At 41.5% G+C, this 17,716-nt stretch overlaps 1 pseudogene; it reads left to right on the top strand.

Moving 5' to 3' along the window:
• LOC141562094 (serotransferrin-like) overlaps positions 1-15,795 on the top strand; it is a 68,427-nt pseudogene extending 52,632 nt beyond the window's left edge.
• Positions 15,796-17,716: the final 1,921 nt, after the last annotated feature.

Here is a 17,716-nt window from a genome sequence, read left to right as displayed (position 1 = left end):
GAATAAACCTGCTCAGGGTGAGTCTGAATTGGTAAACCCAGCGATGGAAGGGTTAGCCAGGTGGCACAGGATAGATCACTGGGTCCATCTTCCTGAGTTCAAGTCCAGCCAGACAACTTAATCGTTGTGTTACCCTGGGCATGTCACTTCACTCTGATTACCTCAGTTTCTCCATCTGTAAAATAAACTGGAGAAGGAAACTCAAGCTACTCTAGTGTCCCTGCCAAGAAAACCCCAAATGGGGTCACAAAGAGTCAGATATTACTGATAAATGACTGAATGCAAATAGTTAATGGGAGAGATTTCCTTAGGAAATAATAGGATTCTCTTTAATTGAAAGTCTTTTGAGAATAGTCTGGATGACTACTTGCTGAGTTTGTTGTAGTATGGATAACTTTCTGGTCATGAGAAATTAAGTAAAAGACTGAGCTTCTTCCAATGCTCTGGTTCCTATAAGTCTGAGGACATTTATATATCTGTTTTCCCCAAGGCATGAAGTAAGTTTGGTCTAGTGGCATCAAATGGCCCTTTCTGGAATGGCTCATAATGCTAACTATTGCTTTTTTGTGTCTGTTATTTTCAAGGTTATTAGGCTGTGGCTGTTGTTAGGTCAGGTACTGATCTCTCATGGAATTCACTGAAACACAAGAAATCTTGCCACACAGCAGTTGGCAGAAGTGCTGGTTGGAACATTCCCATGGGTCTGATATACAACCAAACCCATTCCTGTAAAAACAAACTGACAAGAGAAACAATTGGTCTGTTTTGGGGGGGATGGGGCTGGATGGTATTAATGGGCTTCCTCTACAGACTGGGGGTAGGGCAGCAGAGAGCCACTAACAGAACAGCAATGACTGTACTGAGTCTGTGCTCTGAGGCTCTGAGAACGCACCAAGTCAGTCCAGGTGGGGGTTGGGGGTGGCCGGGCTCTGAGAGAAGCTGGCTTTCTGGGGTTTCAATCTTCACCTCTGGTGTTTACACCCTCTCCGCTGCTCCAGGCTTGCTGCCAAGACGGAGCATCCACACTGGGGCAAAAGTCTTTTCTCAGAAACGGCAGAGATCACACCCCTCCCCCTCCGGTCTGAGCTGTGTGAGCTGCCTGTCTCGCTCTGGCTGCCTGTCCTCAGTCTGCGCCCAGTCTGACTGACCCTCCCCCGAGCAAACACAGACCTTTTCTGGCGACTTTCAAGGATGTCTCCTCTTGGTGATTATTTGTGGATTTCTTTCTGGGTCAAGCATTAAGTCTGAGGCTTGTCATGAAGTAAGTTCTGAGAGAAAACGAGGAGCTCAAGCAGCTGTCTGCCTCCACGCCGCCATCTTGGCCGGAAGTCCCATTTTATTATTTCTTATGGATGTGAATATTCCATCACTTTCAGATCCTATAATTTGTTTAACCATTACCCAACAGAAGGAAAGACTTTTTTCAATTTTAATCCACCAAGAAGATAAGAGCCTCTAGAGCTACTATGGTATGTTAGTATATATAGATCCTTTGGAAGTTTCATTTTATTCTTTATCTACTAAGAGTAGTAGACTCTTTGGGTCAAAGGACAAGAACATTTTAGTAATTTTCTTTGAAGAATGGAACAAATTCACAGCTCCATCAACAATAAATCAGTGTGCTCATTTCCCCATCACTCCTCCAATATTGTCTATTCTGATCTTTGGATATTTTTACCAATTTCCTGCATTAGAAGTGAAGCCTCAGAAGTATTTTGTTTGCTTTTATTTGTTTTAAGTTCTCTGCAAATTGATTTAGAGAAATCTGAAGTAGTTAAAAATGGTTTGCAATTCTTCTGAGGAATATCTGTTCAGGTTCTTTGACTACTTATTCAATGGGCAATGGGTTTTGGTTTTATATATGTATATTAGTTCCCTCTAAATATTGGATATCAGAGCCATGTCAGTGATATTAAATGCAAAGATTACTTTTTTTCATCCCATTGACCTCTTCCCTTATCCTAGTTATACTGATTGTGTTTAGGCAAAAGATTTTCAAAGTTACTTAACAGGAAATACCCGTTTTATCTTTTGTGATCGCCTCTATCCTTAGTTCAGAATTCTTCTTTTGACTAATACTGTGGATGGTATTAAGTATATTGTTGTTACTAACATTATATACTTTGGCCCATTATGAACAATTGGATAACATGAAGGTGTCTACAGAGACAAGGAAACAAAACTATTAATAAACAAAAATATGAAACAAAGTTCAAATCTAGTTTTGGTATCAAATCCCAAATAGAGAAGTCATGTAAATATGGAAATGGCTGTCTCCAATTTGTTTTTGCTTTTAGTCATCCTGATGCTCTGCAGGTATTGTTTCCACATTTTAAAATATAGTTCCATAGCTAATTTTATGAATGATTAAGAGGTAAAGGAGAACATTTAAAGGTAAAACTCCAAATCTGAAAGCCAAAATGTGATGAATGGAAATATTTTCACCTTCCTTCTCAATTTTCTCTCCCACCTCACCCTCCTTTACCCCCATAGTGGCTTACATCAGATGAGGAAGTGGAAATTTCTGTGAGTCATCTCACAAAGAGGCTTTTGAATTAAAATCTTTCCAAATTTTTAAACACTTGTTGATGAGAAGCAATTCCACTGTTCTTATTAAATGGTTCATAATGCTGTTAGATTTATTTGGGGGAAAGTGCTCTGATAATAGAAATTTAAATGTTTTTACTACTTCATTTTACTTGGTATCATCAGTAGTATCTTGAATAAATTATGATTGACCAAAATGGATTATGGTGACTAAAGCATTGACTTCTTTTTGTTCCATAATTAATCACTAATCACTGGTTCCTGGGTCAATGGATTTGGGTTGGAATCTTGCTTTTGTTTGCTCAAAGTTCCTGGACCTCAGTTTTGTTATTTGGAAAATGAGGAGATTAGACTCAAAGTCCTCCAAGGGCCCTTCCAGCTTTAAAGTCCACACTTCTATAATAGAAAATTGTTTGATTCTGGAAAAGATTCTCTTCAAGAAAGAGAATCTTAATGCTCACTTGCTTTTCATCTTTTGTAGATGCCTGGCTGAGAATAAAGGAGATGTTGCTTTTGTGAAACACAGCACCGTCTTGGATAATGTAGATGGTATGTGATTCCCTCTAGGTTTCAGTGAACTATGACATCAGGACCAAGGGTGGCACATGGATCTTTATAGCAATCTTGCACAATTCAGTCCAACAAAGAGAAACTGAGTACATATGGTTATGCAGAATGCTAGAGGCCAGGAGAAGCTGTAGGTTATAGTAAAAAAGCACCACATTTAGAGTTGAATCTGAGTTCAAAGATTAGTCTTATTTATGTGACTTTTGACCAATCACCCCTCCTCTCAAAGTCTTAGTTTCTTCAATTAGAAAGTGAAAGAATTGGACACTACTTGCTTTCTTGGGTTTCTTTGAACTCTGATAACTATGTAGAAAACATAGCTAAGATTCAGGCCCAGACTCTTGGAGTTTATGAGAGCTTAATTTGAGACGTATAAAAATTGTGACAGAGATTGTGCATAATCAGTAGCATCACCTTACACTTTTAATAACTGACACTACCTCTATTACTCTAAGAAGCAGTGTTAATCAATCAATAGATATCCATTAAATGCCTACTATGTGTCAGGCATTGTGCCAAATCCTAGACAAAGAAAAAAGATAATCCTTGCCCTTAGGGAGGCCTCCAGTTTAATGCAGGAGGCAATGTGCAAGCAATTATATACAAACAAGCTATTTGCAGAAAAATTGGAAATAATTAACAGAGGGAAGGCACTAGACTTTTTGGAGGGTGGATCTTTGTAGAAGATGGAATTTTGGAGCTAATCCAATTCCAATTGACTAATGATGGACAGAACCAGCTACATCCAGAAAAGGAACACTGGGAAATGAATGTAAACTGTTATTTTTACCTTCTGAATCCAATTCTTCCTGTGCAACAAAAAATTCGGTTCTACACACATATATTGTATCTAAATTATACTGTAATATATTTAACATATATAAGACTGCTTGCCATCTGGGGTAGGGGGTTGGGGGAGGAAGGGAAAAAATCTGAATAGAAGTAAGTGCAAGGGATAATGTTGTAAAAAATTACCCATGCATATGTACTGTCAAAAAATGTTATAATTATAAAATAAAATAAAAAATTAAAAAAAAAAAAAAAAAAAAAAAAAAGAAGATGGAATTTTATTTAGGACTTGAAGAAAGCCTGGAAGTAGAGATTAGCAGAGAGAGTATTCTAGGTACTGGAGACATGCAGTGAAAATGCCCAAAGATGGGATATGTAGTGTCTCCTCTATGGAGCAGCAAGGAGAAAGTGTGACAGAGATGTTGAATATAAAAAGAAAAAATTGAGGAGGGTGATACAGAGGTAACGCTTATTAAAGACTTTGAATGACACAGTATTTTTATCTTTGGTCCTGGAGGTGATAAAGAAGCACTTAAATTTATTGAATGTGTGTGTGTGTGTGTGTGTGTGTGTGTGTGTGTGTGTATGTGTGTGTGTGCCTGCCAGCCCGACCCCACTAAGAGGGGAAGGAACGGCAGAGCCCGTTTCTGTCTGATTGTCTCCATGGGGGAAGATTGGGACCAGAAGTGGCTCCATCCGTCCCCTCCTGGAAGGACAGCCAGGCTGGGGAATACCGCTATCAGGACACAGAGCGAGTCTGGCCTTCTGAGGAGAGGGGCAGAATAAGCCCACCTGGTCAGGCCATCCCTGCAGGCAAACCATGAACCTTCAGGGGCTTGATACCTAACAGCAACATCTGATGAGGAAGCTGAAATATTAATCAAAGACCTGGGGTTACAGAACTGGAGGAGAGGGTCAGAAAGACTCATGGAAGCAGCCACCAAGCAGGTTCCTGTACCTTGGAGACTCCCAAGAGTGATTTTAGGCTGCTCCCAGGTACAGTCAGACTGAGAAGTGGTTCCAGGAACGGAGTCTGTCAGGGCAATCCCCACAAAATAAGGGGGTTCAGAGTTAAAGCAGAGCCAGCAATCATGGCCCAGCTGGGGATTTGTGGAGTTCAAAAGGAGTGCACTATGGGCAACAAATCAAGCATAGAGTGAGAACCAAGGATTCAGGGGGTCTGTCAACGGGGACTAAGGGGTCAGGAATAATAGGACTTTGGGTCAGAGCAGGGGTCTGTGGAGCTAAGGATGGTGGAGGCAGAAAAGGATCAGCCAGGACTGGTGTCCTAGGTGGGACTAGTAAAGCAGTCAGAGGTCCCACGGGCTTAGATGGGGGCGGATCTTTACGCTGAACTAGGAGGTAGTGGCTGAATTCGAACGTGCTTCCTGCTCGGGAACAAAGGGTGAGAGTTTCGGGACTGTTCCCACTTCTGGTGGGACGGTTCCTGGATCATTAGGATAATGCAGGGGGGGGGGGTTCCATTGTGGTCTGGGTCTGCTGGTCAAAGGTTTGGATGGTCATCCTAAAGGAGTCATCTCCTGGGAGTGAGCACCACCCAACACCAGGGCGAAGTCGGAGCGGGGGTCTGTAGGAACCTTGAAGTAGAAGCAGGGAGCCAGGGAGGGATCTACTGTCATCGAGGGTTCTGAGCCTGAGTAGTAGGTGCAGAAAAGGAGGGACCTCCTGCAAGGTCTCTAACGGTCATTGTCCATCTGGGCTTTGGGCGTGAGGGTTTCCCAGAGCTTTGGAAAACAAAGGAAGGAGGAAGAGAATTAAGAAAAATCCCATAATAGCACTTCCAGACTAGAAACGGAGAAAGGGGAAAGGAGCCCTTAGGGGGGATATACAGACAATTTAGGCACTCACAAAATAACAGAGTAAATACAAGGATTAATCTTCCCAGGGTTTCCCACCCAGAGTCTTTGGGGGAAATCAAGCACCGGAGGAACGGATCAGTCTCAGTTTCAGGGGGTCGTCACCAATCTCTGTTTTCCACTCTGTGGTGACCGCGGGTTTCACTGGGCTGTGGTGAATCCAGGCGGGGACTGATTCAACTTTAACAGCTGTGGGCGTGGTGAGAATCACAGGATAAGTTCCTTTCCACCTGGGTTTCAGGCGGGAGGTAGAAAATGTCTTTATCAGGACTGCATCACCAGGCTGGAACGGATGCGCTTGTTCAGAGAAGGGAACTGGAAGGGCTTCTCATACGAGGTGTGAAACCTGTGTGAGGCCTGTGGAAACTTGATAAGGGAGGAGTTAGAAACTTCAGCCATTATATGTTCCCTGGCCACGGGTAAAATCGGAGGTGGCCTCCCAAACAGAATTTCAAACGGAGTTAAACCCAGTCTGTTGGGAGTGCATCTACTCCTCAGTAGTGCAAATGGCAGGAGCGGGACCCAAGAGCTCTGAGTCTCTAAGTCGAGCTTTGTAAGGTATTCTTTTAGTGTTTTATTCATTCTCTCTACCTGTCCAGAGCTCTGAGGTCGGTAAGCACAGTGGGGCTTCCAATCGATGCCCAGGGCCTTGCTTATGCCTTGTGATATTTTGGCAACAAAGGCAGGCCCGTTATCAGACCCTATGGCCACTGGAAGACCAAAGCGGGGCAGTAACTCATTTAGTATCTTTTTGACCACTGTGAGAGCTGTTTCATTTCGGGTGGGGAAGGCTTCTGTCCAACCTGAAAAACTAGCAGGTATTTGTACCCAGCTGTTGATGGCTGTACCTCAGTATAATCTACTTCCCATCTTTCCCCAGGGATGTGTCCCTTAAGCCTGATTCCCACATGGGCTACCTTAATTCTTTGCATATTTACTCTAGCTCAAGTGTTACACCTATGAATGTAACTTCTGATCAATTGGCTAACATCCTTTATATAATATCTGCTCAATAACTGATGCATTTTCTTTTCACCCAAATGAGTGAAATCATGCAAATCCTTCACCAGCATTCTGCTTTATGCTTGTGGAATAAAAATCTTGTCCTCTATGTACCACCAAGCTCCCTCCCTCTGACCTCCCCTCTGAGAAGCCAAAGAATCCTCTGAAGGGGAGTATGCAGGTACCGGAGGAAGGGGAGCGATTGCCAAAGGCAAGGAAGAGGTGGGGGAGGAGATGGCGGCTTGGCGAGCTGCTGCATCCGCAGCCCGATTCTCCACTGCTTCCATTGTCTCACCAGTTTGGTGAGCTGAGCAGTGAATAATAGAAACAGAGAAGGGGAACCAGATAGAATCTAGCAGGGAAAGTATCTCTGCCTTATTCTTAGTTTCCCTCCCAGCGGATGTCAACAGGCCCCTTTCTTTGTAAAGAGAGGCATGGACATGAGCTGTTGCAAAGGCATAGCAGCTGTCAGTATAGATATTAGCTGATTTTTCTTTTGCTATGCACAAGGCTTGAGTTAAAGCCACGATTTCTGCTTTCTGGGCAGATGACCCAGAGGGGAGGAAAGAAGACCAAAGGGGAGAGAGAGAAGGATAATCCATCACTGCTGTCCCAGAAACACGTGTGTCCCTCACAACAAAACTGCTCCCGTCAGTAAAAGGGATCAGGTCAGGGTTTTTCAGCGGGACGTCAGAAAGATCAGGCTTTACTGACTGAGACTCCTCAAGGAGCTGGAAGCGGTCATGCACGGGGACCGGGTCAGAACTAGGATCTGGGAGCAAGGTGGCAGGGTTCAGGGCAGACGAGTTAGAGAAAGGGAGGCGGGGGTGGTCGAGAAGCAGGGCCTGATAGTGAGTAATGCGAGCGTTAGAGAGCCACCTGTCAGGGGCAGACCTGAGCAAAGCCTCCACAGAGTGAGGGGCTGAAACAGAAAGAGACTGGCCCAAGGAAAGCTTGTCAGCTTCCTTTACCAGGAGGGCAGTCGTTGCTATGGCCCTAAGACAGGGGGGCCACCCAGCTGCTACCGAATCCAAACGTTTAGAGAGATATGCAACAGGCCATCGCCAGGGCCCAAGAGTTTGAGTCAAAACACCCTTCACAATACATGTAGCTTCCGCCACAAAAAGATGAAAGGGCTTTGTGATATCGGGAAGAGCTAGGGCAGGGGCCTTGGTAAGGGCGGTCCTGAGACAATCAAAGGCAGCTTGCTCCTCAGAGCCCCACACAAGGGGACCCTGTCCAGCTGTGACAGAATAAAGAGGTTTTGCTATCTCAGCAAAGGAAGGAATCCATAGGCGACAATATCCAGCTGTTCCCAAAAATTCTCAAACCTGTTTCTTAGTAGTGGGGACTGGAATAGACAGGATAGCCTGGATACTTTCAGAAGACAGGGATCGTTGTCCAAACTTGAGAACATACCCCAAATAAGACACTTCAAGAAGACAGAATTGAGCCTTTTTAGCCGAGATCCTGTAACCTAAGGATTGAAGGAGTCCCAAAAGGGCACGGGATGCCCTCAAGCAAAGAGACTCATCAGGGGCTGCAAGGAGAAGGTAGTCTACATATTGGACCAGGGAGCAATAAGAATGCTCCTTGTGGAAGGGCTGGAGGTCCAGATGGAGAGCTTCTCCAAACAGTGTAGGAGAATTTTTAAAGCCCTGAGGCAGTCGAGTCCAAGTAAGCTGACCTGAGAATTCCCCTTGGGGATCTATCCATTGAAAAGCAAAGAGAGGTTGACTGACAGGCGCAAGGGGTATGGAAAAGAAAGTATCCTTTAGATCTAAAACAGTATATGCGGAATGTGTAGGAGGTAACAAGCTGAGTAAAGCATACAGATTCTGAACAGTGGGGTGAATAGTTTCAACCCTTTTGTTAACTTCCCTAAGATCCTGAACAGGGCGATAGTCCGAAGACCCAGGTTTCTCAACTGGAAGCAAAGGGGTATTCCAAGGAGACTTACAGGCTACTAAGATAGCAGCTTCTCTCAATCGGTTAATGTGAACAGAAATACCTAGGAGCGCTTCCCTAGACATAGGATACGGCTTAACAGAAATAGGAGAGGCAGTAGCCAAAAGCTGCACCACCACCGGTGCATGATGAGCAGCCAGACCTGGAGAGTTATTTTCTGCCCACACCTGAGGGAAATCAGCTTGCAGCTGAGAAAGAAGAGGGGAGTGAGCAGGACAGGGCGACGCAGCAGGGGAAGCCACTAAGATATGTTCAAATTGGAGAGCTTTAAGAAGATGTTTCGGACTAGGAGGACTTAAGGTTAGAGAAGCCTGGTCTTCAGAAAAGGAGATGCCTGAAGTTTTCGAAGCAAGTCCCTACCAAGCAATGGGTCTGGGCAGTCTGGCATAACCAGGAACGAGTGGGTTACTGTGCCACGTCCTAGATGGCTCAGTAATCCAGGGATAAGAAACAATTTTACCAGTAGCCCCTTGTATAGAGGTAGATCTCGGAGATAATGGACCCAAAGGTTTTGTTAAAGCGGAGTATGTAGCTCCAGTATCCACCAGGAGCTCAACAGGCTGACCCCCAATTTGTAAGCATACCCTAGGTTCTCGGGGGTCTAGAGAGAGAGAAAGAGAACCAGGGCCGCCTCAGCCTGTCCCTTCTAGAGCAAGGACATTCCTGGGACGATTTCGGTTTGGGCATTCTCTCTTCCAGTGCCCTGTTTTCTTACAATAGGCACACTGGTCTGAGCCCAATGACTGCCGCCCACGGGGCTGGGAAATACTCCCAGGGAAATTGTTTGCTTCTCTCATGGCTGCCACTACTGCCTTGGCACACTCTTTACCTGATGTGTCTCAAGTATTAGAGACTTTCAGAGCTATCTCGACTAGTTGAGAGATATTCATGCCCTCAAAACCTTCCTGCTTCTGTAATTTTCTGCATATGTCTGGAGCAGATTGACTAACTTCACAGATCTATAGTTCTCGGGAGCTTCTGGGTCAATTGTGCTACAAGTTCGGTAAGCTTCATACAACCTTTCTATAAATGCTCCCGGGGATTCTTCTGCACCCTGAGTAACTTCAGAAATCTTGGTCATGTCAGGCTTTCTGGCTGCAGCTTTAAGACCCTGGAGAAGGTATCTGTGATAAGCAGAGAGCCCAGCACCACCCTGCTGGGAGTTGGGGTCCCAGGAAGGTCTTTCAGAGGGAAAACTGGCTTCAATCTGAGCACGATGCTCTTCTACAGATCCTCCTCCAGGTCTCAATACAGCTTTCCTGGCCTCCCTTTTTATTTTGTCTCAATAAGTTCACAACTTAAACAATTATCAGTTTGCTTTTAAAATACCCAATACATAGAAAAATACCCCAAACTGCATATTGTCCTTAACAGAAACTTTTTCAAAAAGACAAAGAAAAACTATTATTTTTGAGGCTCTTTAAATAATCTCAGGATGACCCAATATAATCTTTCTTAAAATAGCAATTAAACAAAAGATTTTATGCAGAGCTCTCACTAGGGCAGCAGAAGAAGGGTGGGAAATAGCAAACGAATAAATTAGACTCACTAATAATCATTTAAGCATTTATAGCCCTGAGATAGTTGATAGAGCTCAGGTTAGCTCCTTCTCTTTTTTTTTCCTTTGCAATGTATGATATATATATATGTATACATATATATATCATACATAGCAAAGGTCAAATACCATATATAAATATATAACAAAGGTTCATATGCTATATCTTGTTTCTGGTATGCAACGGTTCTAATAAACCCTGAAGTGATCAAAAAGCACAAAGAAAAAGAAAATATGGGCCTGAGTCATTTGAACACTCTAAGGGTGGGATCAAAATGGAAGCAAAGTTAGCTGAATAGGAATGAATTTTCATTTTTCATGTTATTCTAAACTGTAGAGAATCAAAGATTCTCCTGAATAGAATGGAATGGATTCTCCTTAATGGAATGGAATGGAATGACATTGTAGTGGTGTAAGCACTCATGCTTAAGAAAACCTGATATTTAGTGAATGCAGATGGAAGATTCATTCCTTTGGCTTCTTTATTTTTTCAGCACCTAAGGATGGACAGAGTCATGGGAAGGACTGTGTGAATAAACCTGCTCAGGGTGAGTCTGAATTGGTAAACCCAGCGATGGAAGGGTTAGCCAGGTGGCACAGGATAGATCACTGGGTCCATCTTCCTGAGTTCAAGTCCAGCCAGACAACTTAATCGTTGTGTTACCCTGGGCATGTCACTTCACTCTGATTACCTCAGTTTCTCCATCTATAAAATAAACTGGAGAAGGAAACTCAAGCTACTCTAGTGTCCCTGCCAAGAAAACCCCAAATGGGGTCACAAAGAGTCAGATATTACTGATAAATGACTGAATGCAAATAGTTAATGGGAGAGATTTCCTTAGGAAATAATAGGATTCTCTTTAACTGAAAGTCTTTTGAGAATAGTCTGGATGACTACTTGCTGAGTTTGTTGTAGTATGGATAACTTTCTGGTCATGAGAAATTAAGTAAAAGACTGAGGTTCTTCCAATGCTCTGGTTCCTATAAGTCTGAGGACATTTATGTATCTGTTTTCCCCAAGGCATGAAGTAAGTTTGGTCTAGTGGCATCAAATGGCCCTTTCTGGAATGGCTCATAATGCTAACTATTGCTTTTTTGTGTCTGTTATTTTCAAGGTTATTATGCTGTGGCTGTTGTTAGGTCAGGTACTGATCTCTCATGGAATTCACTGAAACACAAGAAATCCTGCCACACAGCAGTAGGCAGAAGTGCTGGTTGGAACATTCCCATGGGTCTGATATACAACCAAACCCATTCCTGTGTATTTGGTAAGCTGGTTCTTTGAAGAAGTTATTTGTTTGATTTTCTCTAATTGTTAGAGACTTCAGGAAATTTACACTGTGAAGTCCCTCATTACCTTGGGTGGTAGAGAGTGCTAAATATTTCTATACGTGTAGAATCAGGTTAAAACATATCAAGGACACATTTGAAGGAGAAAAGCAGTCACCAATGTACCTGGATTATGGTGTGGTATATGAATTGACTTTCTAAATAGGAGCCTTGAGTGATTTTTTAAATCACCATCTGAAAAAAGAATAAAGTAAAAAGTGTACAGTAAAGAACAAAAGAATAACCTAGATGGAAGCAAGAACAAAAAAAAATGGACAGTCATAAATATGACTTCTTTGTTTTATTGAAATGGAAATATATTGAATATTGTTATTCTGCTGGGCACATGGCAATATATATTTTTACTTACCATGTTCTGTCTTTTTCTGGGTTTTTTTATGAAATTTTAACTATTTTTAAAAAAGAAAAAAATCACCATCAGGTCTGTGTATTGGGGGGGTCACCTTCTCTCCCTGCAATGTTGCCTTATCTCTGAACCTCTGATTTATTTCAGGTTCTGGGCTTATGATCACATCTTCATTTAATTGGGGCAATTATGTAATTTAAAATAGAGGCTTTTAACATGGGAAATAAAAGGAAGCACTCATATTATTCAAGTAGAAACCACTGTCTTTTCTCTGTGTAGATAAATACTTCAGTGAATCTTGTGCTCCTGGTGCTGATGTTACTTCCAATCTCTGTGCCTTATGTATTGGCAATCGATACTCACCAATTTTGGATAAATGTGCTTCTAGTACCAGAGAAAACTACTATGGCTACAATGGGGCTTTTAGGTAAGTGTATTAAACCCAACCCTAAAATACCATCACCAATATCAGTCTCTTCTTCCTTTTATTCTCAACATCTTTCCAATACATTAACTCTTCCTTCTGCTTTACAGCTCTGGGCTATACTTAGAAGAGTATCAGCTTTAGGAAATAGTCTTTCAAAGAAACTGAAAGATGCACACAATGACATGATCAGGGATCCAAGTGTCCCTGATATCCAAAGAAGATACTCTTATCTGTAAGATTCCTCAAGATACCTTGGTTTCCCATTGCTTTCCTTCTTGTTCTCTTGGACTCAGGTCTTTTGTCACTCCCATTGATGTACTTCCTCTTCTCTTGGATTCAGGCCTTTTGTCATGGATTGTTCATTCTTACAGCTTATAAATTCTTTCCCAGGAATGCAGAGATGAAAATGTACTGGCACAGGATTAATAGTTAAATTGTAAAATCATAGATCAGAAGGAGCTGTTATTGATCATCTAGTCCCCAGCTTCTTAAACTGGGATCTTGTAATGTGGGGGTCATGAAATTATGATTGAATCATTTTATATGCCTGTTATATTCGGGGCCATGAAAAATTTCTTGGGTGAAAAAGGGCCATGAGTGGAAAAGTTTAAGAAGCCCTGAATTTTTCTAATCTACTTTTATCTTTTTATAGATGGGGAAATTGAAGTGGAGAAACCTTATGTGATTTGCTCAGGATTGTGCAGCTGGTTAGGGGCAGATCCATGACTACTAGTGAGGTCTCCTCACTCTCACTGAGGATTTTAGACCAGGTCCATAGGATGTAGTCCAGATCAGTGGCTCTGTACATTTGGTCATTTGCCAGCATCATCAAATTTGTTGGGTGGCTGTTGGATTTTTTTCCCTAACAGTCTGATGGGCAATGTGGCCTTTTAATGCCTCTTAGTTGGAGTAAAGATAGGAAACATTAGAAGTTGAACAGCTAAAGGAAAAGGTAGCATTCTGCATTGGAAAGAATACAGATTGTGGAGTCAGAAAACCTAGGCTGTCCTCTGATACTTATTTACCTGTATAATGTTGAATACATTAAGCTTCAGTTTGTTCTCTGTAAAAATAAAGTTGGCCCAAAAGTATTCGCTAAGGCTATTCTAGATCTCAGTTTAGTACTGTGATTACTTTGCCTCTTTTATTATCATGGAATGAATTATTGAATCTCAGAATTAGAAAGATGCTCAGTAACCATCCAATCCGATTTATGTCCCAGAAGAAATTTTTTCCCTAACATCTAAGAAATGATCTAGACTCTGGGCAGTGAGATAGATAGGTCACTTACCTGAGGTGTTCGTTCCACTTTGGGACTGATCTCAAAAGTTGCTGGTGTTCAGTCACTTCAGTCGTGTCTGCCTCTTTGTGACCCCATCTCAGATTTCCTTGGCATAGACACTGGAGCAGTTTGCCATTTGCTTCTCCAATTAATTTTACAGGTGAGGAAATTGAGGCAAACAGGGTGAAGTGAATTGCCCAAGATCTGCAATCAGTTCCTGACTCTAGGCGTAGCATTCTGTGCACTATGGTGCCACCTGGCTGCTCCAAGAAAATTCTTAGTGCTCAGTGATTCTGAAAATGCACTTTTCTCAAAGGCAGCCTGTGAAGAGAGACCCGTGATATCATTGTTGTAGGAAATTCCTTCTGCTAAGCACAGACAAGTTTATCTAATTTATAACCTTGAAAGGTTACCCAGAACACAGTGCTTAAAAGCTAACACATGTCCGAGGAGATGCTTGACATGGGGTCTTCATCATGCTGGGAAGGCTAGCCTTCTAAAAGGGGTCATGGAATCATAGATTATTAATTAATACCAGAAGAGTCTCAAAAGGTAAACCCTCTATTTTCTATATAAGGCACCGAGAGATCATGGGACTTGTCCAAGATCACATAGGCTATGAGTGACAAAACTAAAATTTGAACTGATCTTTTCTGATTTCCAACCCAACCCAACATGCTTTCGATGGCATCCTGCTATTGGGGGAAAAATTATAATGTCAGCCAAGTGTACAGCATCTTTGGCTCTTAGCAGAAGGAACCTTACAGATCACAGAGTGTATCCTCTTCAGATACAGAAGACTGAGGCCCAAGGAGGTTGTGTTATACAGGTAGTTTCAGAGGAGGGAATAAACAATATAAACCTGTAAAGTATTTTGTGTTTGTTTAATGTAATTTTGTATGATCAGCTAACACACTGAATAAATTATGATTGATCAAAATGGATTATGGTGACTAAAGCCTTGGCTTCTTTTTGTTCTAAAATTAATCGCTGATAACTTTGACTCTACTTAGTGATATATGATGCACAATAACTTGATTGTTGGCCAGTCTTTACCAGGATAAAAATAAAATATTTTGTAAAGATTTTATTTCATTATATAATATTTTATTCATATAGAGGGACTTTCTTTTAAAAAATATTTATTTTCACATGCATCATAATCTGCTCCTTTCACTGCCCCTCTCCTACTGAATAAAATAAATAAGAGTTGCATAATAAATATGTATAGTGCAGTAAAAATAAATTCCTATATTTGCCACACCCAAAAATGTATGCTCCTGTCTCTGTGCTTTTTTAAATTTATCATTTCCTCAGAAGAAGTGAGTGGCATATTTCACCTCGAGGTTTTTATCACTACATTGATCAGAATACTAAAGTCTTTCAAAGTTAAATTTCTTCATAATCCTGCCATTATATAGCTTATCTTCCTAGTTTTGCTCACTTTGCTTTGCATCAGTTCAAAAATACCTTTCTAGTTTCCTCTGAAAATGTCTATTTTATTATTTCTTATGGATGTGAATATTCCATCACCTACAGATCCTATAATTTGTTTAATCATTACCCAATAGAAGGAAAGATTTTTTTCAATTTTAATCCACCAAGAAGATAAGAGCCTCTAGAGCTACTGTGGTATTTTGGTACATATAGATCCTTTGGAAGTTTCATTTTATTCTTTATCTACTAAGAGTAGGCTCTTTGGGTCAAAGGACAAGAACATTTTAATAATTTTCTTTGAAGAATTCTAAATTTTTTTTAAATAATTTTTTCAGTTCCACTTTCTCCTAAGGCGTATAAAGATGGTCGTCTATATCAGTAAAAAGAGTACACATGTGGATGTAATCATGTTCGACTTTTGGAAGATAATGACTATGTCTCAAGAATGTCAAAAGCCAAAATCGACCATAGTGAAGAAAGGAAACCTGTCGACACTGTTCATGATCAGCAGCTACCCAAACGCCTCCCCAAAAGAACAATCTGTGTTTCTGTAATCTCCACTGAAAACAAAACATGGAACAAGAAACAGCAGAAATCTTCTTCTTACCTGAATCAATAAGGAAATAAAATTTTCTGTCAAGGAAAGTCAGGAGGGCAAAGTGGGTAGGCACTAAGGAAATTACTTTGTATGCATAGAGAGGCTATGAGAGAGACAGTGATTGAGAAGGAAACAAAGAGAGACAGAGATAGAGACAGAAACAGAGAGAGATAGTCAGAGATAGAGATGGAGACCGAAAGAGACGAGAAAGACAAAGATACAGAGACAGAGGTGGAGATAGAGACAGAGACAGAGAGACAGAAAGAATAAAGTAAACAATCCCATATTATAGACAGAAATCCCCTAATTGACAGGAGAAACAAAAGAACCATAAATTATGTACAGCAAATTCCTTGTTGAAGTTCACTAGGCTTAATTACTGAAAACAAGGTGCCCTGGGCTGCTTTCCTCCTTAAGCTCTGTCCCCTTGGATCTTTCTTCTAAGAGATTTCCGTGTGAAGAACTGGCTTACTCTTCCCATCCTCAGTCCTCTTCCCTTCCCCATCACAAGTCGAGTGCAATTAAATGTCTTCATCATGAGGTTCAGGCTTGCCCACCTCACTCTCTACTCTATCTTGCTCCAAGAAGTCTGGGAAGATCCCCTATTCAAATAGGCTGCCCCCTCAATAGTAACTTCTTTTCTGTTGCTGGTTATCCTTTGTTAAAGTCTCTAATCTCCTGTTGCCATTTCTACTTGTTGTAGTCCTTTCCTTCCCAGTTGTGTGGTTTAGTGAAAAAGAACATTTGGCTAAAGAGTCTCCTCCAGGTTTAAGCCTCAGTTTTGCCATGATCACTATGAACATGAGCAGATCACTTACAACCTTACTGAGCCCCATTTGCTTCCTCTGAAAAATGAGAATAATAAAAATTGAAATAGAGATTTAGAGATAAGATCATGTAGTCCAATGCCCTTGATTTATAAAGGAAGGCCCAGAGGCATTTAAGTGATTTATTCAAGGTCACACAGATAACAATGGCAGAGCTGAAGTTCAGCTCAGCTCTTCATATTCCAAAACTAACATACTAAAACACTGGAACAACCTGCCCCTCCTTGATGAGCTGATGAGGAAAGAACTTCTGAAAACTTAAAATCCTAACAAATCGTGCTAGTGCAGGGTATAAGGCCTAAGCAGGACATTTCCCCATAACTTGGAGACAATCAGAAGACATCACTTTCAGAAAATGAAAGTAATAATTACCATAATGCAGATGTGAGTAGCCATTGGCAGTAGTAATTCATTCTAAGATATACATTGGGAAGGAGCTGCTGAATGAAGTAAGTAAGGCTTCCCCAAAACCTTTCCTGGAGAATCTCATCTAAAATTCAACTAAATGAAAGAACAAGCATGAGGGTGGGGAAACTGATGTAGATAGTTCATTGGGGATTTCCCTGACCAATTTGAGGAGCTTCTAAGTTGAATTTTTCATAATATTTTTTAGTCATTTCAATTGTGTATGACTTCTCATTAGAATGTGAACTCCTACAGATCTTAATGCTTTATTTTTTGGAGGGGGGAGAGGTGTCTCCAATATTTAACCTAGCAGTTAATAGCTGCTTGTTAGGTGGTGCAGTATATAGAGTGCTAGGCCTGGATTCAAAAGACTCATCTTCCTCAGTTCAAATCTAACTATAGACCTTAACCAGCGGGACAAGTCACTTAACCCTGTTTGCCTCAGTTTCCTCCTCTGTAAAATGAGCTGAAGAAGGACATGGCAAACCAGCCCAGTATCCTCGCTAAGAAACTCTACATGAGGTCATGAAAAGTTGGACAGAACTGATCAACAGCAAATAAAAATTCTTGGTGATTTGCCTTACCTACGGACTCTGATGAGTCTGAGAGTAACCTACACATCTATACGTTCCTGCCCATTCCTACCCTGCTGCAGAACTGTTGATATGAGACAATCACAGTGCAAGAGAAGGGAAGAGAGGGAATAAGCATTTATATGATGGTTACTCTGTGTCAA

Source organism: Sminthopsis crassicaudata, chromosome 3, assembly GCF_048593235.1.
Source record: "Sminthopsis crassicaudata isolate SCR6 chromosome 3, ASM4859323v1, whole genome shotgun sequence".
NCBI classification, from domain to species: domain Eukaryota; kingdom Metazoa; phylum Chordata; class Mammalia; order Dasyuromorphia; family Dasyuridae; genus Sminthopsis; species Sminthopsis crassicaudata.
Note: the sequence above shows the minus strand (reverse complement) of the source record. Positions and strands in the feature narration are given on the sequence as shown.